This window comes from Ambystoma mexicanum, chromosome 5p (genome assembly GCF_040938575.1).
Source record: "Ambystoma mexicanum isolate Mex_15411 chromosome 5p, UKY_AmexF1_1, whole genome shotgun sequence".
NCBI classification, from domain to species: Eukaryota; Metazoa; Chordata; class Amphibia; order Caudata; family Ambystomatidae; genus Ambystoma; species Ambystoma mexicanum.
In genome coordinates this window covers 532,586,127-532,605,154 of record NC_090930.1, presented here as the reverse complement: position 1 = coordinate 532,605,154, position 19,028 = coordinate 532,586,127, and positions in this window count along the sequence as shown.

Here is a 19,028-nt window from a genome sequence, read left to right as displayed (position 1 = left end):
CGGTGGTGGAATTCCAGAGAAAGGTAAAGGTATATAGAGAAAGGCAGAAGGAAGAGGAAAACAGAACAGAGCGCCAAGGGCAGCTTTAGAGTGTGCAGGGGCACAGGAAAGTAAAGGAATAAAGCGACCCGATTCGAGTTGGCACTGGGAGTCGGAGTCAGGAGGAAGGAGTTAAATCTACTGAAAGTCGGAAGAGAGAGAGTGGGAGCGAGGAAAGATGGAAACGAATAAATCCGGGCGGAAAGGAGCAGAGCGAGGAAGGACGGAAGCCGGGGCAACTCCCGCAGAAAGGACCAGGAACCAGAGCGACCAGAAGGCGAAACGAACCAGAGTAACAAAGTCAAAAACAGGAAGTGGGAGCGATACTGCGCACTGAACGTAGGTCTCAGTGCGTTGTTATAGCAACACTGACTGGGGGCGGCCATCTTGGAAGAGACCGTGCGAAACGGTTCTAGTCGTAGATCGCTCACCTAAGTCGGGAAAGGGACCATCTTTGCCAAACCTTCCATGGCCGGAACATAACACATAGTGATGCTGCGATTTACAATCCAGGGAAAAACCTCCCCTTTGTTCCTACACAGAAAATCTGTTTTTCATATAAAACATATTTCCAATATCACCAACTTGCTAATACATATTTACATTACAGATTAAATAATGCACGTATCTGTCCAAGTCTCATCTTTTTAAGAGTTTTGGTTCACAAATGACAGTTTTTCCCGCTTTCAGGTGGTTACCCAGTGTCAGATCTGTGCAAATTTCCAGATACATGCACATAACATCTGGGCATACTCCTGTGAAGTTTCATATTTTTAGCATAATCACAACTGCTACAAAGTCAACATTTTCATGGTTCAGTCTCTGAATATCGCTCAAATTCCAGAGTGGTTTTAAAATGTGAGCAGAAATTTCATTTTAACACTGTATTTACAGATTTTTACCAATTTTGTTCAATTTTCTATGAGTCTTTTTTCAAAAAGATATTTCCTGTGCTCTCCAAATAAACAAAATTGTCTGTCTCTGCCCCCAAGGTTTTGGTTGGGCCAGAACAGTCCCAGGCTTCTTCCTGCCAGCAGTTGTTTTCTGTCACACCCGAATTTGCATTTCCTTTCATTCAAGGGAGTCTTTTGTTTCTTGTCAGAGCAACAGGCCAAAGTCCCCTCCCATTTCCTTCAGCAGAGGCAAGGGGGGAAGATTCCTTTGTTTGGGAGAAACTGTGGACTGTCTTTCAAGCTCAGTGTGGCTGGCTTTAACTTACTTTTAAAACAATGTTTAAAATAGTGTTTCTCAAAAATACAATTTACATTTTTACAAATATATCCACAAATCTCTTACTTCTAGCCTTTTTAAAACATATAGATTGAATTGTCACCCTATATTGCTTTTGATGGGAAGTCTTTTCTTTTTCATACTTTGATTTTAAGGCACAAGTTTAAATGACAGTATAAGTAAATGCCGGCTTCTGACACAGGCGAGCGGCGGTACTGCGCCCATTTTTAACATATTTTACCAAGCAAGCATCTTGTGGATTTTCTTCTGACAAAATATGTGTCTGCTGACATTGTGCTTAGGTGACTTCTTTAAATAAAGTGATGTTTAACACCCAACAAGGATGTTGGATCTTTGGTGATGTTTGGGAACCATGATTTTTGCACTTTCCACAGCCAAGGAAAAACTGATTTTTAAAGCAGTTTTGGGTTTTCCTTTGCAATGTAGCACTGCTTTTTCAAGTAGTTTCATTTTCCTCTGTGGGCAGCCAAATGATAGGTTTTGACAGGGGTCTCCTGTGTTACCACTGACATAGGCAACATGGATTGGCGGCCTATTTTTCAGGTTTTCCTGTGCACTTTCAGAGATTTTTTGCGCAAAGATCTTTTTGGCGGCCACTCTGTTGTTTCTGATGCAAGCAGTGCACAGTGATGTTGCAGGGCATAGACTGGTAGGTTAAAACATCCCACAGGGGGTACAGTAGACACCAAACCGGCGCAGGGAAGTTCCAAAGGAATAACGAGACCGCCACTAGACCTAGCGAATATAGGACTAGATGAATGGATCGCAGCACAGGTACTACTAAAACTACACGGAAAGGTGACAGGAAAGGAGGTGACCTGGAGGGAAAATGAGGTGAGTACCCGGAGAGCAGGGGGTATGTCAGCAGAGGAGGCACTGGAGGCAAAACTAGCCAAATTGAGGGAAGTACGAAGCATACTAATGAAACAACTCGAGCTCAAACAACTGGGGAGAGAGGAGAAGCTGCCAGGAGAGAGGAGAGCGCATGCTGAATGAAAATAGTGGGGTGAAGAAAGGAGGAAGGAGGAGGAGGAGGACCGCATATGGGGGATTGCAGAAAGAATAGAGCGTATGGAAGAATGGGAGATTAGGAGGAATGAAGCGGAAAGGGAAGAAAACAATAGAGAAATGGCACTCTGGAAGAAAAGGATCCTGTCAGAAAGCACCCGCAAATACGAGAAGGGGAGATTATTGGAGACCATACTGGCAAAAGAGGATGGGAGAAGAGGTGAACTAGATAGAGATGCACGGATACTAGGACAGGTAAGTGACACCATATGGGGAGACGCAAGAGTATTAGAACAAGTTAGTGACACAATAATGAAGGAGCTCCGCAGAGCGAGAACGGAGTTAGAGGGTAAGGGCAATCAATTAAGCAACCACAGGCTAAGGGAAGATGACGAGGCAACCAGAAGTAAAAGGAACACGCACAGTGGCGAAACCATCGCAATGCCCCAAGTGATGGTAGGCACAGGAACCACAGGTAAGTACACTGATATAGATTTAGATACTGTAACGATAGGATACACGCGCCCGCACACGAAACTATCACCTTCGGAGGGATTTTGTAGTGACGAAGAGGAGGGAGGGTCGAGCAGAGGCCAGAGTGATGGAAGCGGGGGTGGGGGCTCAGCAAACTATACATCACACGCACAGGCGCGGGGTCCTCATGGGAGTGTAGGACACGAGAAGGGAAAACAATGGAGCGGGAGGGCAAAGGTACACAGAAGAAGGGTACGCAACACAGAGTAACACCCTGCATGCCATATGTTAACAGACTGAGAGACCTCTCAGGGCGCAGAGTAGAAGGTCAAACTGCAGCATGCAACAAGGACAATAAGGGTGTAGGGGCCACACGGCATGCACCACACTCCATTAAGGGTAACAATGAATTATCTGATATGGAGGAGGAGGAGAGTGACGACATACACACCACACTATACAGACGCACGCCTAAGGAAATAGCAGAATACACCCAGATGCCTCTACTAGAGAGAGGGGGGGCCAGACCGCAGTACGTCCCAAGGAAACACGCTGACAAGGACAACATCAGATGTAGGCAGCCATCTCTAAGTGGGGGAGCAGGCAAGTGGCTATGTGAAATGGAGAAATTGACTGCAGGACACAAGTTAGCGGTTGGGGATGTTAAAGGGCTATTAATTTCAATTTTGGGTGACGCTGCAGATGACATTTGGAAGAGGGCGGGATTTCCAGGGGTAATCATCAATGACACATCACATGACGGAGCACCCTTTGCGAACTGCAGACACGCACTATGGCAAGCACTAAGGGTACAATACCCGGTTACATCAGACATAGGAGCAATCACATCACGCAAAATGCGGGATAATGAGGACACTGTTAGCTACATCCAGGAGATTCAGGATAAGTGGCCCTTGGAAACACGAGAGCCATGGGACAAAATATTAGCTATATTCTATCACATACTCATCCAGGGACTCCCAGAGCCAGTGCAGAAGCAGTTGAAAAAATTGGTGGGGATGGAAGCAAAAGCGTGGCCAGAGATATAACTAACAATAGTACAACACTGCAGGTTATGGCAGGAAAAGATGAAACAGAAAGAAGAGGATAGAAAAGTAGATGAGGCAAAATTAGTTCAGAAGAAGCTGTCAAAATATGCTCTAGAAGGAGCTATCATAACTAGCCAACCCCTCTGTCACCAGCCCTTAGACAGCAACAACAACCATCAGCAACCCCGCCACAGCAAACAATAATGATGCCACAACAATTACCACTGCCGCCGCCGTACATGGCGCAATATACACATAAGACACCAACGGGAGGGGGGTATACGCATATGGGTAATGCTTACACAAACAACTACCGAAGTAGAGGAGGACAAACGAGAGGGAGGGGTTTTGGTCCCGCAGCTCAACAACGAGGGGAGGGTTCCGAGGGTATCCCCAGTACGGACACCAGTATTTGGACAACACAGGAGGGTACCCATGGCAGGCCCGGGAACCACCAACGTGCTGGACTTGTGGACTAGTAGGACATGTCTCTTGCACATGCAGGGCAAGACCAACACAAGCAGGATGGGGAGAACAAGGCATACAGGGTTATAATCGGGGACCAAACAACAACCCCCAGCAACAACTACCACAGACGAATGAGGTACACATGCAACAGCAAGGTGGACTGACCCAACCACATACACAGCAGCAACCTTACACAACGACCACGGCACAGCCAGTACAACAACAACCAGCAGAGCTCCAAGCACAGCAGCAAATGACGGCGGCACAGCAACAACATATCCATATGGTACAACAGCTCACACAAGTACAAGACAACACACAACAACCCATGGACGCCCCAGTACCACACACACAACTGGGGAAGGTGACAACACTGGGACATAACCCCTACACAGGGAACGGACAATCATTATACCCCCAATAGGACAGCCCACAGACTTCCCTGTTGTGTCCCATCCTGTCGGTAACACCTGACCCTGCGGAGGAACCACACATTCAGGTGGAGATAGGTAAGAAAAACTTTCCCTTCCGAGTTGACACGGGGGCCACGCGATCGTGTATTAGGGAAGGGAAATTCAAGTTGTCAGGCGATTCCATGCACACTGAAGGATTTTCTGGGGCTAAAATGGTGATTCCTTTTACTAATAAGATCTCCTTATCTGTCGGCGATCACAATATATCCCTGACCATAGTTTTACAAAGGTAGCGGGCGCCCCTCTCTCGCAAGAACAGACATGATAACCTGTTCAGTGGTTATTAACCACTTGAGAGTTCGCAGCCACTGCTTTTACTCACGGTGCCTTTCACAGATGGGAAATATCCATTTGCATATCAGTCTTTGTCCTGCCCAGGGGCAGTCCAGCACCGAAATACAATGGCAATTCCAATCTGAACGAGAGTACCACCAGCAATCCCATACACGTGTTTCACCCTTGTTGGGGATCATCAGTGAGGTGAAGCTGATGCCTCTCTAAGCACAGTGAGAGGGAGACCACGTCTGGTTGCCCCCAGGAGACCTAGGGTTACCAATCCCAGGTTCCTTAACAAATAGTTTTACAAAGGTAACGGGCGCCCCTCTCTCGCAAGAACAGACATGATAACCTGTTCAGTGGTTATTAACCACTTGAGAGTTCGCAGCCACTGCTTTTACTCACTGTGCCTTTCACAGATGGGAAATATCCATTTGCATATCAGTCTATGTCCTGCCCAGGGGCAGTCCAGCACCGAAATACAATGGCAATTCCAATCTGAACGAGAGTACCACCAGCAACCCCATACACGTGTTTCACCCTTGTTGGGGATCATCAGTGAGGTGAAGCTGATGCCTCTCTAAGCACAGTGAGAGGGAGACCACGTCTGGTTGCCCCCAGGAGACCTAGGGTTACCAATCCCAGGTTCCTTAACAAATAGTTTTACAAAGGTAGCGGGCGCCCCTCTCTCGCAAGAACAGACATGATAACCTGTTCAGTGGTTATTAACCACTTGAGAGTTCGCAGCCACTGCTTTTACTCACTGTGCCTTTCACAGATGGGAAATATCCATTTGCATATCAGTCTTTGTCCTGCCCAGGGGCAGTCCAGCACCGAAATACAATGGCAATTCCAATCTGAACGAGAGTACCACCAGCAACCCCATACACGTGTTTCACCCTTGTTGGGGATCATCAGTGAGGTGAAGCTGATGCCTCTCTAAGCACAGTGAGAGGGAGACCACGTCTGGTTGCCCCCAGGAGACCTAGGGTTACCAATCCCAGGTTCCTTAACAAATAGTTTTACAAAGGTAGCGGGCGCCCCTCTCTCGCAAGAACAGACATGATAACCTGTTCAGTGGTTATTAACCACTTGAGAGTTCGCAGCCACTGCTTTTACTCACTGTGCCTTTCACAGATGGGAAATATCCATTTGCATATCAGTCTTTGTCCTGCCCAGGGGCAGTCCAGCACCGAAATACAATGGCAATTCCAATCTGAACGAGAGTACCACCAGCAACCCCATACACGTGTTTCACCCTTGTTGGGGATCATCAGTGAGGTGAAGCTGATGCCTCTCTAAGCACAGTGAGAGGGAGACCACGTCTGGTTGCCCCCAGGAGACCTAGGGTTACCAATCCCAGGTTCCTTAACAAATAGTTTTACAAAGGTAGCGGGCGCCCCTCTCTCGCAAGAACAGACATGATAACCTGTTCAGTGGTTATTAACCACTTGAGAGTTCGCAGCCACTGCTTTTACTCACTGTGCCTTTCACAGATGGGAAATATCCATTTGCATATCAGTCTTTGTCCTGCCCAGGGGCAGTCCAGCACCGAAATACAATGGCAATTCCAATCTGAACGAGAGTACCACCAGCAACCCCATACACGTGTTTCACCCTTGTTGGGGATCATCAGTGAGGTGAAGCTGATGCCTCTCTAAGCACAGTGAGAGGGAGACCACGTCTGGTTGCCCCCAGGAGACCTAGGGTTACCAATCCCAGGTTCCTTAACAAATAGTTTTACAAAGGTAGCGGGCGCCCCTCTCTCGCAAGAACAGACATGATAACCTGTTCAGTGGTTATTAACCACTTGAGAGTTCGCAGCCACTGCTTTTACTCACTGTGCCTTTCACAGATGGGAAATATCCATTTGCATATCAGTCTTTGTCCTGCCCAGGGGCAGTCCAGCACCGAAATACAATGGCAATTCCAATCTGAACGAGAGTACCACCAGCAACCCCATACACGTGTTTCACCCTTGTTGGGGATCATCAGTGAGGTGAAGCTGATGCCTCTCTAAGCACAGTGAGAGGGAGACCACGTCTGGTTGCCCCCAGGAGACCTAGGGTTACCAATCCCAGGTTCCTTAACAAATAGTTTTACAAAGGTAGCGGGCGCCCCTCTCTCGCAAGAACAGACATGATAACCTGTTCAGTGGTTATTAACCACTTGAGAGTTCGCAGCCACTGCTTTTACTCACTGTGCCTTTCACAGATGGGAAATATCCATTTGCATATCAGTCTTTGTCCTGCCCAGGGGCAGTCCAGCACCGAAATACAATGGCAATTCCAATCTGAACGAGAGTACCACCAGCAACCCCATACACGTGTTTCACCCTTGTTGGGGATCATCAGTGAGGTGAAGCTGATGCCTCTCTAAGCACAGTGAGAGGGAGACCACGTCTGGTTGCCCCCAGGAGACCTAGGGTTACCAATCCCAGGTTCCTTAACAAATAGTTTTACAAAGGTAGCGGGCGCCCCTCTCTCGCAAGAACAGACATGATAACCTGTTCAGTGGTTATTAACCACTTGAGAGTTCGCAGCCACTGCTTTTACTCACTGTGCCTTTCACAGATGGGAAATATCCATTTGCATATCAGTCTTTGTCCTGCCCAGGGGCAGTCCAGCACCGAAAAACAATGGCAATTCCAATCTGAACGAGAGTACCACCAGCAACCCCATACACGTGTTTCACCCTTGTTGGGGATCATCAGTGAGGTGAAGCTGATGCCTCTCTAAGCACAGTGAGAGGGAGACCACGTCTGGTTGCCCCCAGGAGACCTAGGGTTACCAATCCCAGGTTCCTTAACAAATAGTTTTACAAAGGTAGCGGGCGCCCCTCTCTCGCAAGAACAGACATGATAACCTGTTCAGTGGTTATTAACCACTTGAGAGTTCGCAGCCACTGCTTTTACTCACTGTGCCTTTCACAGATGGGAAATATCCATTTGCATATCAGTCTTTGTCCTGCCCAGGGGCAGTCCAGCACCGAAATACAATGGCAATTCCAATCTGAACGAGAGTACCACCAGCAACCCCATACACGTGTTTCACCCTTGTTGGGGATCATCAGTGAGGTGAAGCTGATGCCTCTCTAAGCACAGTGAGAGGGAGACCACGTCTGGTTGCCCCCAGGAGACCTAGGGTTACCAATCCCAGGTTCCTTAACAAATAGTTTTACAAAGGTAGCGGGCGCCCCTCTCTCGCAAGAACAGACATGATAACCTGTTCAGTGGTTATTAACCACTTGAGAGTTCGCAGCCACTGCTTTTACTCACTGTGCCTTTCACAGATGGGAAATATCCATTTGCATATCAGTCTTTGTCCTGCCCAGGGGCAGTCCAGCACCGAAATACAATGGCAATTCCAATCTGAACGAGAGTACCACCAGCAACCCCATACACGTGTTTCACCCTTGTTGGGGATCATCAGTGAGGTGAAGCTGATGCCTCTCTAAGCACAGTGAGAGGGAGACCACGTCTGGTTGCCCCCAGGAGACCTAGGGTTACCAATCCCAGGTTCCTTAACAAATAGTTTTACAAAGGTAGCGGGCGCCCCTCTCTCGCAAGAACAGACATGATAACCTGTTCAGTGGTTATTAACCACTTGAGAGTTCGCAGCCACTGCTTTTACTCACTGTGCCTTTCACAGATGGGAAATATCCATTTGCATATCAGTCTTTGTCCTGCCCAGGGGCAGTCCAGCACCGAAATACAATGGCAATTCCAATCTGAACGAGAGTACCACCAGCAACCCCATACACGTGTTTCACCCTTGTTGGGGATCATCAGTGAGGTGAAGCTGATGCCTCTCTAAGCACAGTGAGAGGGAGACCACGTCTGGTTGCCCCCAGGAGACCTAGGGTTACCAATCCCAGGTTCCTTAACAAATAGTTTTACAAAGGTAGCGGGCGCCCCTCTCTCGCAAGAACAGACATGATAACCTGTTCAGTGGTTATTAACCACTTGAGAGTTCGCAGCCACTGCTTTTACTCACTGTGCCTTTCACAGATGGGAAATATCCATTTGCATATCAGTCTTTGTCCTGCCCAGGGGCAGTCCAGCACCGAAATACAATGGCAATTCCAATCTGAACGAGAGTACCACCAGCAACCCCATACACGTGTTTCACCCTTGTTGGGGATCATCAGTGAGGTGAAGCTGATGCCTCTCTAAGCACAGTGAGAGGGAGACCACGTCTGGTTGCCCCCAGGAGACCTAGGGTTACCAATCCCAGGTTCCTTAACAAATAGTTTTACAAAGGTAGCGGGCGCCCCTCTCTCGCAAGAACAGACATGATAACCTGTTCAGTGGTTATTAACCACTTGAGAGTTCGCAGCCACTGCTTTTACTCACTGTGCCTTTCACAGATGGGAAATATCCATTTGCATATCAGTCTTTGTCCTGCCCAGGGGCAGTCCAGCACCGAAATACAATGGCAATTCCAATCTGAACGAGAGTACCACCAGCAACCCCATACACGTGTTTCACCCTTGTTGGGGATCATCAGTGAGGTGAAGCTGATGCCTCTCTAAGCACAGTGAGAGGGAGACCACGTCTGGTTGCCCCCAGGAGACCTAGGGTTACCAATCCCAGGTTCCTTAACAAATAGTTTTACAAAGGTAGCGGGCGCCCCTCTCTCGCAAGAACAGACATGATAACCTGTTCAGTGGTTATTAACCACTTGAGAGTTCGCAGCCACTGCTTTTACTCACTGTGCCTTTCACAGATGGGAAATATCCATTTGCATATCAGTCTTTGTCCTGCCCAGGGGCAGTCCAGCACCGAAATACAATGGCAATTCCAATCTGAACGAGAGTACCACCAGCAACCCCATACACGTGTTTCACCCTTGTTGGGGATCATCAGTGAGGTGAAGCTGATGCCTCTCTAAGCACAGTGAGAGGGAGACCACGTCTGGTTGCCCCCAGGAGACCTAGGGTTACCAATCCCAGGTTCCTTAACAAATAGTTTTACAAAGGTAGCGGGCGCCCCTCTCTCGCAAGAACAGACATGATAACCTGTTCAGTGGTTATTAACCACTTGAGAGTTCGCAGCCACTGCTTTTACTCACTGTGCCTTTCACAGATGGGAAATATCCATTTGCATATCAGTCTTTGTCCTGCCCAGGGGCAGTCCAGCACCGAAATACAATGGCAATTCCAATCTGAACGAGAGTACCACCAGCAACCCCATACACGTGTTTCACCCTTGTTGGGGATCATCAGTGAGGTGAAGCTGATGCCTCTCTAAGCACAGTGAGAGGGAGACCACGTCTGGTTGCCCCCAGGAGACCTAGGGTTACCAATCCCAGGTTCCTTAACAAATAGTTTTACAAAGGTAGCGGGCGCCCCTCTCTCGCAAGAACAGACATGATAACCTGTTCAGTGGTTATTAACCACTTGAGAGTTCGCAGCCACTGCTTTTACTCACTGTGCCTTTCACAGATGGGAAATATCCATTTGCATATCAGTCTTTGTCCTGCCCAGGGGCAGTCCAGCACCGAAAAACAATGGCAATTCCAATCTGAACGAGAGTACCACCAGCAACCCCATACACGTGTTTCACCCTTGTTGGGGATCATCAGTGAGGTGAAGCTGATGCCTCTCTAAGCACAGTGAGAGGGAGACCACGTCTGGTTGCCCCCAGGAGACCTAGGGTTACCAATCCCAGGTTCCTTAACAAATAGTTTTACAAAGGTAGCGGGCGCCCCTCTCTCGCAAGAACAGACATGATAACCTGTTCAGTGGTTATTAACCACTTGAGAGTTCGCAGCCACTGCTTTTACTCACTGTGCCTTTCACAGATGGGAAATATCCATTTGCATATCAGTCTTTGTCCTGCCCAGGGGCAGTCCATCACCGAAATACAATGGCAATTCCAATCTGAACGAGAGTACCACCAGCAACCCCATACACGTGTTTCACCCTTGTTGGGGATCATCAGTGAGGTGAAGCTGATGCCTCTCTAAGCACAGTGAGAGGGAGACCACGTCTGGTTGCCCCCAGGAGACCTAGGGTTACCAATCCCAGGTTCCTTAACAAATAGTTTTACAAAGGTAGCGGGCGCCCCTCTCTCGCAAGAACAGACATGATAACCTGTTCAGTGGTTATTAACCACTTGAGAGTTCGCAGCCACTGCTTTTACTCACTGTGCCTTTCACAGATGGGAAATATCCATTTGCATATCAGTCTTTGTCCTGCCCAGGGGCAGTCCAGCACCGAAATACAATGGCAATTCCAATCTGAACGAGAGTACCACCAGCAACCCCATACACGTGTTTCACCCTTGTTGGGGATCATCAGTGAGGTGAAGCTGATGCCTCTCTAAGCACAGTGAGAGGGAGACCACGTCTGGTTGCCCCCAGGAGACCTAGGGTTACCAATCCCAGGTTCCTTAACAAATAGTTTTACAAAGGTAGCGGGCGCCCCTCTCTCGCAAGAACAGACATGATAACCTGTTCAGTGGTTATTAACCACTTGAGAGTTCGCTGCCACTGCTTTTACTCACTGTGCCTTTCACAGATGGGAAATATCCATTTGCATATCAGTCTTTGTCCTGCCCAGGGGCAGTCCAGCACCGAAATACAATGGCAATTCCAATCTGAACGAGAGTACCACCAGCAACCCCATACACGTGTTTCACCCTTGTTGGGGATCATCAGTGAGGTGAAGCTGATGCCTCTCTAAGCACAGTGAGAGGGAGACCATGTCTGGTTGCCCCCAGGAGACCTAGGGTTACCAATCCCAGGTTCCTTAACAAATAGTTTTACAAAGGTAGCGGGCGCCCCTCTCTCGCAAGAACAGACATGATAACCTGTTCAGTGGTTATTAACCACTTGAGAGTTCGCAGCCACTGCTTTTACTCACTGTGCCTTTCACAGATGGGAAATATCCATTTGCATATCAGTCTTTGTCCTGCCCAGGGGCAGTCCAGCACCGAAATACAATGGCAATTCCAATCTGAACGAGAGTACCACCAGCAACCCCATACACGTGTTTCACCCTTGTTGGGGATCATCAGTGAGGTGAAGCTGATGCCTCTCTAAGCACAGTGAGAGGGAGACCACGTCTGGTTGCCCCCAGGAGACCTAGGGTTACCAATCCCAGGTTCCTTAACAAATAGTTTTACAAAGGTAGCGGGCGCCCCTCTCTCGCAAGAACAGACATGATAACCTGTTCAGTGGTTATTAACCACTTGAGAGTTCGCAGCCACTGCTTTTACTCACTGATGATAACCACTGAACAGGTTATCATGCCTTGTTCTTTCGAGAGAGGGGCGCCTGCTACCTTTTTTGTATTTTTGAAAAGGAACTTGGGGTTGGTCACCCTAGGTTACCTGGGGGCAACCAGACGTGGACTCCCTGCTCACTGTGCTTAGAGAGGCTCAGCTTCACCTCACTGATGATGCCCAACAAGGCTGAAACACGTGTATGGGGTTGCTGGTGGTACTCTTGTTCAGAGAGGAATTGCCATAGCATTTCGGTGCTGGACTGCCCTTGTGGGCGGGACAAAGACTGATATGCAAATGGATATTTCCCATCTGTGAAGGTACAGTGAGCAAAAAGCAATGGCTGCGAACTCTCAATGTGGTTAATAACCACTGAACAGGTTATCATGCCTTGTTCTTTCGAGAGAGGGGCGCCTGCTACCTTTTTTGTATTTTTGAAAAGGAACTTGGGGTTGGTCACCCTAGGTTACCTGGGGGCAACCAGACGTGGACTCCCTGCTCACTGTGCTTAGAGAGGCTCAGCTTCACCTCACTGATGATGCCCAACAAGGCTGAAACACGTGTATGGGGTTGCTGGTGGTACTCTTGTTCAGAGAGGAATTGCCATAGCATTTCGGTGCTGGACTGCCCTTGTGGGCGGGACAAAGACTGATATGCAAATGGATATTTCCCATCTGTGAAGGTACAGTGAGCAAAAAGCAATGGCTGCGAACTCTCAATGTGGTTAATAACCACTGAACAGGTTATCATGCCTTGCTCTTTCGAGAGAGGGGAGCCTGCTACCTTTTTTGTATATCCCTGACCATGTTATACTCGAGACAGTCACCAATAAATATACTAGGACGAGACATCATGAGTAGACTAAATATGACCATTTTGTTTACTGACAAAGGGATAATATGTTCAACACTAGGAATACACATGCTCACAGCACGACACATCCTTCAGGCTTATTGTGGGAGGACAGTGGCCAGAGCAGAACCAGTGGACGGGGAAGTGTTCCAATATGGGACAGACATGGCCCTGGCATGGCTACTGGGGATTCAGGGCAAGGTTTGGAGGAGGCCAGCAGCATACCTATTCAGGCCAGGGATGCCCACGAGTGAAGAGGAAGGAACGATAATATCGGTAGACATTGAAGGAATCATAGCATGCAAAGATTGGATTGCTGTACATGCCCACGACAGAGAAGGAAAGGCATGGAGGGCGGTGATAGCGCTGGCAGAAGGATGCAGGCTGACACAGGTATCAGACGAGGAACTATTCTCGGATGAAGAAGAGGATGGAGAGATGGTGTTCCAGATGAACATTTATGTGTGGTTATGGGTGACCTACAAGGAAGTGGCCCAAAAAATAGCAATGGTAATAGATGCACCTGAAGCCACGCAGTCAGAGTCACGTGAGGAAGACTTAGCAGCTGTACCTGCCTCACTATGGACAACTAGTACCTATGATGCAGGGTGCATAAAGAGCATTGGGGGGGTGAAAATCAAACTAAAGAAGGGTGCAATGCTACCCAGGGTGAAGCAATACCCACTATCCAAGGAAGCTGATGAAGGGATATATGAGACAATAAGTGCCCTAGTGGAGAGAGGAATACTAGTACCATCAGAGTCATCATGCAACACTGCGGTATACCCAGTACGCAAGGCTAAGGGAGGGACTTGGCATTTCATACAAGATCTAAGGCCACTAAATAATATTGTAGAAGCAGAGTACCCGGTAGTAGCTAACCCTGCCACAATATTGTGTGGAATACCATCAGAGGCGTCACGGTTTACTGTGATAGATCTCAAGAATACATTCTTCTCAATACCATTACACCCTGATTCCCAAGATTTGACAGGTTTCACATACCGTAACACAAAGTGGAAACACACTAGGCTACCCCAAGGGTACTGTGAGTCACCATCCATCTTCAATAGGGTTATTCAGATGGACCTTGGGAACGTTGACCTTGAAAGTACGGTGTTGCAGTATGTAGATGACATTCTCATCTGCAGCACCACTGAGGAAAAATGCAGGAGGGACTCTGTAAGAATGCTCACTGTCCTGGCTGAGAAAGGGTACAAGGTCGATAAGGGTAAATTACAGTATTGTCAGGAACAGGTACTTTACTTAGGTCAGAACATCTCGCAAAAAGGAAGACACACTGCACCATAATGAGCACAAGCAATCAGGAACACCCCACGGCCACAGACGATAAGAGAATTACAACAATTTCTTGGACTGTGCAACTACTGCAGAGCATGGGTCTTCGACTACAGCTCGTACATTGGGCCGCTATTGAAGGCTCTCGGGGAAGCACAGAGGAGTGTGAGAAAGTTGGAGTGGACAAGAGCAATGACTGACACATTTAATGATCTAAAAGAAGCCATCTCTACAGTACCAGTTTTGGGTACCCCTAATTATGAAAAAGTGTTCCATATATTCTCACATTGCGATGGTGCAGTGATGAAGGCAGTACTGACACAAAAGCATGGGACACAAACCAATAGCCTTTTACAGTGGCCACTTAGATCCAGTAATGATGGGACACTTCCTGTGCAAACAACATTTGGCTGCTGCAGCTTTCGCAGTAGAAAAGTAATCTTCAATAACTATGGGATGTTCCACCACACTATACGTGGAGCATGCCCTCTTCGCGATTCTGCATAAACCAAAATCCACAATAACTACCCAAAGGGCAACAGGGTATGAGATCATCTTGTCCCGGCCTGAATTGAAGATAGTAAGATGCAGTAATGTCAACCCAGCGCAATTCATAGCAGAGGTAGTGGAAGAAGGTGGATATGCACACAATTGCACACATGCCATTGAATACTACTCATCTACCCGCAAGGTAGAAGAGAACGCTCTAAATGGGGGTGAGGTGCTATACATTGACGGGTCATCAACAATTGATCAAGGTGATGGGGAGAGGAGGACAGGAGCGGCAGTAGTACACCTGCGGGAAGATTGGACATACGCCCCAGTAAAGTGCATCAAACCACCCCTCCAATATTCAGCGCAAGCGGCAGAGTTAGTTGCTCTCATTTTAGCCCTAGAAGAAAGCAATGGGAAGAGAGTAACAGTATACACTGATAGTGCATACGTCACTGCTACAGTGCACTCCGAACTAATAAGATGGCTCAGAAGGGGATTCAGGGGAGCGGATGGTACCCCTGTGCAACATGCTCTCCTTTTGGGTGAACTGATAGAGGCAATAACATACCCACTTGAGGTAGGAATGGTGAAGTGCCAAGCACACACCAATGGGGAAGACCCAATATCAAGAGGTAAGGAAACAGCAGATGCCCATGCAAAGTATGCTGCATACTTTGGTGAATCATGAGACATCCCAGAAAAACACAAAGACAGGGGGAGGGCAAGGCAGATGATAATGAAAGATGGATACACGCACACCCCTGAGTCCCAAATTATGGAGTTGCAGGCCGCAGCCCCCATGGAAGAAAAGGAACTGTGGGTAAAAAGGGGATGCACTATGTCCCCCACAGATGCTCTATGGAGACAAAATAACTCAGGAAAAGTAGTGATGCCCCTGGCCCTACTGAAAACAGCGCTGGGCCAGCTACACCACCCCTACCATACAGGAAAAGAAGTAATTGCAGCACAAATAAAAGAGTCATGGTTCTGTCCTGAACTAAATTCACACATTGCAAACTTCATCAGTAACTGCCTTACCTGCCAGCAATTCACAGCTGGTCACACGCTGCAAGTGATCAAAAGGTACAATACCCCGGCCTGAACGTCCCTTCTTACACCTACACATTGACTAAGTTGATATGATCAACATATGTCAAGGGTACAGATACATGATTGTAGTAGTCTGCCCTTTCTCAAGGTGGATTGAGGCTGACCCATGCTCCCATGCATTCAGGGCGGCTAATATTTTGGTAAGGGAAGTCTTTCCGAGGTGGGGGGTTTGTGAAGTGTTGAGATCGGACAATGGACCCCACTTTGCAAATGAACTATTCCAGCACATAACTACGCTGTTTAGGATCAAGCACAAATTTGCCTGTGCCAATCAGCCAAAAGCAAATGGCGTCTGTGAACGCCTCAACGGCCTTCTGAAAGAAACGATAGCAAAGATTCAGCAAACAACCAAAAAGAGTTGGCTTTACTGCCTTCCTCTGGCTTTGTTTGAATTGAGGAATAAACCTGGTTCAGACCACCGCCTCACACCCCACAAGGTGGTGACTGGACGACAAATGCACCTGCCCCTCAGCACCCCCACAAGAGCTATACATGAGAGCAAAAATGCGAGTACTGTCTTTGGTGAAGAAATGTATGAGTATGTCTCTTCCTTGGTTACTAGTGCTGCTTTTATCTCTCAACAGATTCAGCGGACACAGGGCCAGTCGGAGACCAGTCAGCAGGAAGATACAGCCAACGAGGGACACACTAGCCACTGGACAGTAAAAGAAGGAGATAAAGTACTCCTCAGGAACTATCGACGAAAGTGGAACACCCCTAGATTTACAGGGCCCCATGTTGTGGAAAAAGTGGCCCCTACGGCACTAAAATTAATCGATAGAGACGTTTGGACACACTTTCATGACGTCAAGCCCTACAAAGCACAGACCGAGCCCCAACATTGCAACACCAAGGCCAGCGCTTCAGCAACAGCAACAGGCGACGAGGAAACAGCCCAGACTTCAGAGCCATTTGAGAATATAAACGAACAACAGTCAACAGCCCATCGTATGTTAACTAGGTCACAGACACGCAACATTCCCACAGGGACATTAGTGCACATATGATGACAGCTATAGAGCTATTGGGCTGCAGAAATCAACTCTCATTTAGGGATATTTAATAAGCAACAATTAAGGAAGATACCGGCAAAGATTGCAGAAACATGCACCACACTGTGTAAACACGTGGATGCTCTTTTCTCTTTTTGTCTCGCACATGCGGGTATCGCGTATTGTAATAACTGTATGCAAATATTTGACAGAAGAACCGTAGTCATTGCCCAGGCCTAAATGCTACCTACCGATGATACACGGAAGCACTGTCACACCAATTCGTATACGTAGTACAACGACCGAAATACTTAAGGCCCAGAAGGATATGCGTCTACTACAACGCGTTTCTGCAGCTAATATTACATTCATTTCCACACCTGCACACAGCCTTACCTGCCCTGAGAGACAGGACAGTAAGGAAGGCCTGGAAGGAGCTTTTTGCCTGGGCATTGAAAGACAACCTGATATGCAGGGCTTGAATAGCAAATGCTAGTGAAGATTAATGCAGACCTTTAGACATTTTCAGGCGGGCACCTATATCATCTACAAGTAAAGCAGCTGCAGGACGGCAGCACAAGTAAGAGTAAGCATGCCAGTGGTTACAGCAACTATAATAATGATGTTGGGGTGTTTTTGACCACTGGTCTAATTCCTGCCGCTGTCTGGAAGGCATACTATGCTTTGTGTGTAAATGCAAAACCCAATACTAACATTATCCCTACCCACGCCGCAGAGAGCACTGCACCAGGTGGTACTATTAGTATGGGGCCAAACGTAAAAAGAGGTAAGCGTAGTGTTTCTATAGATGTACATGGGGTGTACAAATATCTCACTGAAAACGAACACGTCTTCAATAACATGTGGCACACACACACATGTTCAAAATTGGTAAGGACACAACAAAGGACAACTGCTACGTGTGCTCATTGATCCCGTACGCCACGAGCGCCTCCAGAACATTCGTGGAAACTGAAGTACCAGCAACCACAGCAGAATGCCTCGTATACTTAGCCCTGTTCCAAACACGGGGGCAATTCCAAGGGAAATCAGCAACACTAAGATGGAAATCAAGATCCACATACCCCTACGAAAATAACTTCATCAAAACATTATCGATGTACGACAACTATTGGCAGTTAACTGAAGGACTACAGTATATAACTGATGGACCGGATAAAGGGGAAATGAAGGAAGTGACGCTCAACTACCTGCCGTGTAAATGGAGCACGAGAGAGATAGGTGGTGAACCAGGATGCTGGGAGAGACCCCTGATATTGGTCTATGGTAAGGTGTACATGAAGAACGGATGGGTAGACGGAGTTGTAGGAAGCCCGATCCTAACATTGGCAAAATCCTCAGTAGTGACTGTACAGGAAGAGAACAACAAATGCTACAAGGAATGGATGAAGAGTGCAGCTCTATTAAATTGGCTGGACAAGGAAGAGGAACACATCATGATAATTCCCCTCACAGCACCCACGCTATGTTACCAGCACGAGGGAGAAGTGGACGTTGGAGCAAATGAAGAATGCAAACGAACGGTGAAGATCCCAGATGGGGAGCTGGGACAGCATTATTGATGGACCATTATTGGGCCTGTGGAACAAAAGCCTACCACAACCTGCCGCAGTCATGGAATGGAGTATACACTCTGGTTCAGTCAACATACCATCCCTGGTAGTGCCGCAAAAACACAACATGGGATCCGTAGGGTAGACAGCTCATCCCAGAGTAAAACACACAAGGTGCCAACGCTGACGAGAGTAAAAAGACAAGGAGGACCACTCACAGGGAACTACTTCTTGGGATGGGCTGAAACAGAATTAAGTGAAATACCTCCAGCTCACAGAATGTTCAGTAGGGCAGCAATGTTCTTCTCCTCCATAATACATCCTGGAGTGCATGCATATGCAAATGCAAAATGGCTTCAAATTACCAGATGGGAGCTCATGATGACGATCAAATCCACGATAAATGGATTTAATGCCATCAAGAAGAACTATGGGCGATA